The sequence below is a fragment of the Myotis brandtii genome, unplaced genomic scaffold, assembly GCF_000412655.1.
Source record: "Myotis brandtii unplaced genomic scaffold, ASM41265v1 scaffold636, whole genome shotgun sequence".
Lineage (NCBI taxonomy): Eukaryota > Metazoa > Chordata > Mammalia > Chiroptera > Vespertilionidae > Myotis > Myotis brandtii.
The window spans coordinates 339,844-347,595 of record NW_005370438.1 but is presented as its reverse complement, the minus strand read 5'-3'; the positions used below and the strand labels follow the sequence as shown (position 1 = coordinate 347,595).

The window sequence follows — 7,752 nt, the reverse complement described above, 5'->3', positions numbered from 1 at the left end:
CCTGGGGTAGTCACCCCCAAAGAAGAGATGCCCAGAGGGACTAGGGGAGGCAATCCCCACCCACCACCCACCGGCTCACTGTTTGAGGAAGGCATAGTGTACCGAACACGGGGCAAGGAGACGCACAGTGTGTCCATATGGGACGTGCAGGCCTGTCTCCGGCACATGCACCCATCGCGTGTTGTAAAGGGTGACTTAGGAAAGGGTACACGCATGAGCGCAAGGTAACTCATAGAGCTATGACAGTGGCGTGTATCCTGATGGCACAGGCATGTGCAGGATGGGAAGGATGTGTGTGTGGAGACGTGAGCATGGTCTGCATACATTTTTCCAGGCGATGGAAAGAAAAACATGATCGAGGTGGGTTTACGACTGGGTCTGTGAGCATCAGCTGGTGTATGGGTGTGTAAGTGTGTGGCTGCATGTCAACATGGTGAGGACACGTGGAAAGAAAGCTAGCGCCAGCTGCAGGAGGCACTGCCTGGGGCTGCATGCTCATACTCGCCTCTGATGCTTCTCTGTTCTCCTTAGTGGAGTATCTGAGCCCAGGGCTCTGTGAACACACCACCTGGCCACACCACCTCTGGCCTCCAGGCCCCTCCTCTCCTTAGCAGATCATTTGTAGCAAATAACATTTAAATTCTGTCCTGGAGGGGCAGGGGCAGCCCTGGGAGGGAAGGAGGAAAAGGCGGTGTGGACGCTAAAGAAGGACTTGGAGTTAACAGATCTTGTCACTTGGTGGCTGAAGTGTCCAGTCCTCCAATCAGAACCAGGGCCCCCTGGTTTGTGTGGAAGCCATGGCCGGGCCATAAGCTGCAAGGCGGAGGGTGACATTCGGAAGGAACCACCACCCCAAGCTGCAGCTCACCGGGACCTGGCAAAGACAGACAACTTTTTTCTACCCTTTCAAGCAGGTGCCCCCAAGCAGAGAAGGGCAAGCAGGAAGGACAGCCCTTCCCAAATGTGTGCAGTGGGTCCCGTGAGCAGAGAGCCCTCCCACGCCCACTCCCAGGCCAGCTGCCCAGGAGGCCCCCTGTCAGCACAGAGGAGCCCGCTGTCCCTGCATCTCTGGGTGTTTGGGCTGCTCTGAGCCACTCTCCAGAGAGCAGTGATTTTTAAGACTGTAACCTGTGCCCGAGGAGGCAGCCTCCACTTCAATCAGGGAGCACATGCTTAATCCCAAATCCCAGGAGCAGTTAGCTGCAGGGGGAGCCAGTGGCATGATGCCCCAGGGGGAGGCCTGAGGTCTGGGGGTGGCCAGGAGCACCGCTCGGGCCAGCAGTGGAAAGGTTTCCTCTCCGGGGCTCTGGGCCTGGCCCCTCTGAGGGTCGCAGCGCCTGGAGGCTCTCTCTCCCCCACTTTCCCCCAAAGAGGACTCACCCGTATGACATCATGGCAGACTCAAGGCACATCAGGGCTGGAAGGAACCTCTCAGCTCTACTTCAGTGTCCCAGCCCCCCTTCATTTCACAAATAAGAATGCTGCGTTCCCTGCCCCGCCCCCCAGCAAAGGAAGGGAAAGACTTGACCGAGGTCAAAGAGTTCCTGGCGACTGCACCAAGATGATAACATATTAGGGCTTTTGCAAATGGGTTTTTTCTATAGTTTGGTAGGACTTGGGTTTTGTTTTGTTTTTTTGTTTTTTCAGAATGCCAGACAGTCCGGGCCAAGTGGCCAGCTTCCCCTGCTCCGCGCTGATAGAGACTGTGATTAAAATGCAGCTGCAGATCTCCTGCTGGGAAAGGCGGTGACATAGCGTCAGTGCAGGCCAAGCAGCCACCTCCCGCTCTCCACGACCAAGGTCCATGTGCCAGCGTCCTGGGCGTGTAAGCCCCTCCAATTGCAGGCAGGTATTTGGGTGTCTGTGCCCTGGACGTGTGTTTTTCTGGAGAGAAGCTCACAGTGTTAATTTCTGAACAGGTGCATCGCCTGGGAAAGGTTGAGAATCCCCGGCCGAAAGCATCAGGAATCCAGGCATCCACGCCATCGGTTGCTAGGCACCTTGGCAGCAGCCACAGACATGAAAGGGTTGGACTATTGTTCCCCGGATTGGTGAGTCTGTATTTTGTAATAGGAATGTAAGTTCCTCGAGGGTACGGTTCTTGTCCATTTGGACACCTGTGAAGGTTTCCTTACCGAAATAAAAGTCTGACTCCTTTACTGGTCTGTACAGGACTTCTCTTCCCAGGCCTTCTCCTATGTGGCCTCCAAAAATCACGAGAATTACAAAATAGGGGAACCCTGATGCAAAACCTGCACAGATTGTTTTAAAATTTAATGTTGAATTTAAGGACCTTTTTAAAAAATGTTTTTTATTGATTTCAGAGAGAAAGGGCGACCAGGGAGAGAGAGATAGAAACTTCAACAATGAAAGATGATCATTGATCAACTGCCTCCGCTTGTACGCCCCGGCATAGGGATCAAGCCTGAAACCCGGGCATACGCCCTGAGCGGGAATCAAACCACGAACTCCAGGTTCATAGGTCGATGCTCAACCACTGAGCCATGCTGGCCAGGCTGAAGGACCTTTTTTGTGTCCTGTTAGAAGACTAATTGTCTTGGGGAAATCAAGGCAGTCCCAATCTCCTGGCACATGTGGTGGTGTGTCCCACAACAGCCAAGAACTTCTGGGGAAACTTGCTCCTTTACACACTAAGGAAGGGCTGCTGGGAGCAGGGGCCACTGTGCAGCTGGCCTCAGACCCTGGGTGTCTGCAATCTGAGTTCTCAGAAAAATTCTAAATGAGACCAGGATGGGGGGGGGGGGGGCTCACCTGAGGACATGGGCTTTCCTCCTCCGCCTCTTCTGTTCCTCCTCCTTCCTCCCACTTTGCCGCCTCTACAGCTTGGCAGCTAAACCTCTGGCAATGAAGAAGCTGGGGGAGGGGGACCAGCCGGAGAGAAGCTCACCCTGGGGCTGTAAGGATGGAGGAGCCGGAGCTGGGATCTCAGCTCTCCCTTCCTCAGCCTCACCCATGAGGCTGGGCCCTTCTGTGGAGAGGGGAGCTCCGAGAGGGGGTTGTACAGCTGCTGCTTCTGTCTGGGCCTAAAAATAGCCGCTCCGTGTCCATGTCCAGCTCAGGGCCAGGCAGGGCTGTGCAGAGAGCTCCCAGGTGGGGGCACAGCGGGCAGAGGGTGGGGCAAGACACACATACCCCAGATGCTCACAGACCAGGGAGACAGGAGCAGGGAGGGCACCGTCTTGAGTCCTGCATCTTGGCTCTGGTCTCCCCTGTCCCCTGGAAAGTCCCTTAGGGAGAAGCCAGGGTTCTGGGGGCACATGAGGCACAGAGAGGCCCGAAAGGCTGCCCAGGGTCAGGCGCCAGTACCTAATGTTGATGGCAAACGTAGGTGCCGGTGTCCCTGCCTTCGGCACCATAGTTGTAAAAAGACCCTCCAGTGATGAAGGTGTCATTATTATTATTCCCTTTAGCAGTTGAAGGAGCAAAGGCCCAGAGACAAACTCGCCCAACTGTCAGAGCCAGAACTGGGGTGGGGGGGTTCCCCTCAGGCATCCCAGGTGCAGAACCCACACCCCCAACCACAGCAGGGCCCTGAGGGTGGAGGAAGAGGGCGCTCCATGCGAGATGGGCGTGGCGGCCTAAGCGCCCACCTTCTGAAGGGCTCATTCGAATCCTAGACTTGGGAGGAGCTCCTAGGTCAGTGATGGCGAACCTTTTGAGCTCGGCGTGTCAGCATTTGGAAAAACCCTAACTTCTGCTGGTGGGAATGCAGACTGGTGCAGCCACTATGGAAGAGGCCCCGGGCATGAGAGAGCACAATACAGTAGAAGGTTCAGGGGCAGGTCAGGGCACCCGGGCACTGGGACTCCTAGGCCTTTAATACCCTTCATGGCCTTAAGGATTTCATTTCTGTCCTTGGGCCTCATTTTTCTTTTTTTAGAAAGTTTTTTCTTAAAAATAATAAATAAATAAATAAATAAATAAATGTTTTTTTAATTGATTTTTTTAAGAGAGAAGAAGGGAGAGGGAGAGAGATAGAAACATCGATGAGAAACATCAATTGGCTGCCTCCTGCACGCCCTCTACTGAGGATGGAGCCCAAAACCCTGGACATGTGCCTTGACTAGGAATTGAACCGGTGACCTCCTGATGCACTGGCCGGCACTCAATCCACTGAGCTACACTGGCCGGGCTCATTTATTTATTTATTTTTTAAATCTGAGGAAGGAGTGGATGGAATACATTTCCCTAGTATGGTCTCAGAAGAAATCCGAATCTAACTGTAAAGCAAAGCCTGGCGGCTGGATTCACAGGTTGCACTGGCCCTGGGCCATTCTTACCCCTGGGGACCAAGTAAGAAGCCAGGAGATCTGTTTCCACCACAGGAGACTCATTTCCTGCCCCATCAGAGCTATTCCTGACCACAGACTTCCTATGCGCCGGCAACAGAGACTGTGCATTGAATCAGCTTTAGATAAGAGCTGGCTGGTTGGGGGGCAGGAGGGGAGGGTAAGAGATCAACCGAAGGACTTGTATGCATGCATAGAAGCATAACCAATGGACATAAGACACTGGGGGGTAGGGGAGGCCGGGGGAATGTCAAGGGGTGGGGGGGACATATGTAATACTTTTTGTAATACTTTAAGCAATAAAACAAAATAAAAAAATAAAGTGGATCTCTTGTAGAAGCATAAAAAAAAATGAGTTCGTGTGTCACCTCTGACATGCGTGTCTTAGGTTCGCCATCACTGTCCTAGGCCCACACCCAGCAGCCACGTCCTCAGAGTTGCTTCGAAGCTTTAGGTCCGCCCTCTCTAGCTGCCCCATCCATCCCCGAAGGCCGCCACTTCCCGTGTTGTTGTTTTTTTTTAAAAAAGGTGCAGGGACAAGATGCTCAGCCAGCTCCCAAGGAGCAGGGGCCCCACGTCTCACAGGAACGAAGCCACAGACAGCGGATCCTGCCCCCTGAACGGGCAGGACGGGGGTAGGGTGGCCACGGGACCTCAGGGGGCTCCTACACGCTGCTCCAGTCCTGTCTCCTCTCCAGATGCCACGGTTGGACTTGCCGTGTTTAAGGCCAAAGCACACACGATCCTCCCGCAGAGCCACTAATGCAATTAACAAAGCACATTCATAAATCTTGCACGGCCTCCGGGGCTGTCTGCTCTCTCCCCAGCACAGAGCCGGCTCCGGGGATCGATCCTGTGCAGAGACCTAGCTGGCCAGCCCGGTGCCTCCTGAGGGAAGCAGAGTACCCCTTTCTGGGACACAAGGCCGCCCCTGCCTTCGTGAGCCCCATTTCGAGGGGAGGGGCAGGAAATACAGAGAAGCCAGAAGAAGCAGGGAAGGGGAGGGGAGAGGGGATGTGTGTTTGCAGGGAACTGGGGAGGTGGCTGGTACCTTCTGAGCTTCAAATAGGAGCACCCCAGAGGCCCACAGGTACCCCTTTGGGGGGTCATTTTATTTCAGGGGGACAGCATGTGAGAGGGTCTGAGTCAAGGGCATCAGAGTGGGGGCATGTGCAGGGCTTGGCGACGTGCCTGGGTGTGTGTGTTTTCTGCGGGGTGTGTGTGTGTTTTGTGCTGGTGTGTGTGTGTGTTTGTGTGTGTGTGTGTGTGCGCGCGCGCATACACGCATACTCTCAGTGTGGAAAACTGGTGATTCACTGGAAAGGGGAGCTTTCTTATCTGAAGAGCTTGTCTTCGGCTATTTTTATTTCCTCTCATCTCTTGGCCCCTTTCCCCCCTTATCTTTCAAATGCAGAGGAGTTTGGGGCTGTGAGTGTTACGTGAGTGTTGTGTGTGCGCGTGTGGATCTAAGTGGGGCAGAGAGGTGGGAGCCCCTGGAAGTGCAGAGGCCAGTGCACACCGGGATCTGGGGACACGGCGGGGACACTGACACACGGAATGTCCTTCTCTGGTGTGTCCACGCGCAGGCGCACAAGTCAGACGGTCCCACGCCAGCTGCCTGAACTCTCGGATGGGGCTTTCGTATGTGCTCATATCACCACCACGCAGCCCAGGCCGCACCGCCTCACACCACTCTGGCGGGCACATCCACCTGCACACGGGGCCGCAGGCACAGTCCTGGGGCCCTGTCTTGGGGTGTGCGTCTGGCCCTGCATCTTCTCTCTTCTCTGCTTAGCCATCCCCACCCCAAAATATCGACGTCTTACCAGGAGGTCTTTCTCTGCTCTGACTGCCAATAGGGAACCAGAAATGCTGTAGGCTCCACCCAGGCACCTCCTGTGACTCATGCCAGCCCAGCCACCGCCTTTGGCCTGGCGACCCTCCTTCCCCATCCAGTCCTTGGAAAGCTGTCGGCAGGGAGCTAAGTGCTAATTCCTCAAGCCTGCTTCGTGGTGGTCTCCAGAGGACATTCCCCGATGTCCGGAGGAATTTTGGGTGGTGAAGACCTGGGGGAGGGGGCGATGCCCCTGGCATGCAGCTGACCACAGCCAGGGAAGCTGCCAGACATCCGAGGTGCCCCGGGCGGCCTCCCCACGGGTTCTGCAATCTGAAATGTCCGCAGTGCAGAGAGAGAAACCCTGGGCTAAGCAGTTCGCCTCTCTCTGGAGCACAATGAGGTGGTAATGATTTTTCAGCAGAGAATGACATAATGAAATCTAAGTTTTAGAAAGAAAAGCCCAGCCAAGATGTGACATGACTGGAGAGCGCAATGAGGCCACCGCAGCGCCAGGATCATCAAGATTCCAGGAGAGGGGCTCGGAGTGGTGGGAGGCCGGGAGGAGGCACACGCCAGGGGCTTGGGAAGGAGAGGGTGGAGAGGACCCGCTGCGGCTGCGCGGCAGGAGGGAGGAGCAGGCGTGGGGGGTCGGGGTGACTCTGGAGCTGGCAGCTTGTGGGACTAGGTGGGTGGTGGCGCCATCTTTCAACGGCTTGAAGGGGAGACTCCACTTGGCCCCCAGGAGTCCTAGCTGGGGGTGAAGGTGTCTCCAATGATCTGGATGTCAGCTGTGCACCCTCCATGCCACCCGCTTCCACCCTTTCAGAGACCCCCTTATCACCTGGCCTGCATGGCTCAGTGGTTGAGCGTTGACCTATGAACCAGGAGGTCACAGTTCGATTCCCGGTCAGGGCACATGCCCAGGTTGCGGGCTCGATCCCTAATCCTGAACATACTGTCTCACATGCAAGACAACCCTCAAATATCCTTCCATTTGAAGTATAATATTTGAGAGACGCAAATTATATTATGCTCCTCTTTTCTACTATGGACAGAGAGAGAGAGAGAGAGAGAGAGAGAGAGAGAGACCACCTTACCATGCTCTTTGAGGCCCAGGAGAGGTGGGCCTCTGTCTGTGCAATCTCTCTCCTTTTCCCTTATGGTTCCCCCACCCCCACTGCTGCCTGAGCATTTCGAGGCCCCTCAGCAGACCAATCCAAGAGCGAAGACGGCCACTCTGGCCCCTGAGGTCCAGCCCCTGTCTTCACCATTCCAGTGATCAGAGCTCCTGTGGCCTGCGATGGGCAGAGGAAGGCCCTCAGAGCGCAGCGGCTAGACCGGCGCTGGGACGGAGCCTCCTCACAGCCCAGCTCCCTCTGCCTGGGAGTGAGCTCCAAAGACAAGGACGGCAGCCTGGGGGGAGGGGGGGGGACCCCACGTGATGCGGCCTGGTTTGTGTCTGGTGCAGAGGGATGTGGCGTGGGGGGTCGGGGTGACTCTGGAGCTGGCAGCTTGTGGGACTAGGTGGGTGGTGGCGCCATCTTTCAACGGCTTGAAGGGGAGACTCCACTTGGCCCCCAGGAGTCCTAGCTGGGGGTGAAGGTG

At 55.7% G+C, this 7,752-nt stretch overlaps 1 long non-coding RNA gene across 1 annotated transcript in view; it reads left to right on the top strand.

The window, feature by feature from the left end:
- LOC102248384 overlaps window positions 1-7,481 on the top strand; it is an 11,108-nt gene extending 3,627 nt beyond the window's left edge. The window contains exons 2-4 of the long non-coding RNA XR_001359464.1: window positions 1,648-1,825; window positions 1,920-2,051; window positions 7,424-7,481. This is a non-coding gene — a long non-coding RNA (uncharacterized LOC102248384). The remainder of the gene's footprint in view (window positions 1-1,647; window positions 1,826-1,919; window positions 2,052-7,423) is intronic.
- The last annotated feature ends 271 nt before the right edge of the window (window positions 7,482-7,752 follow it).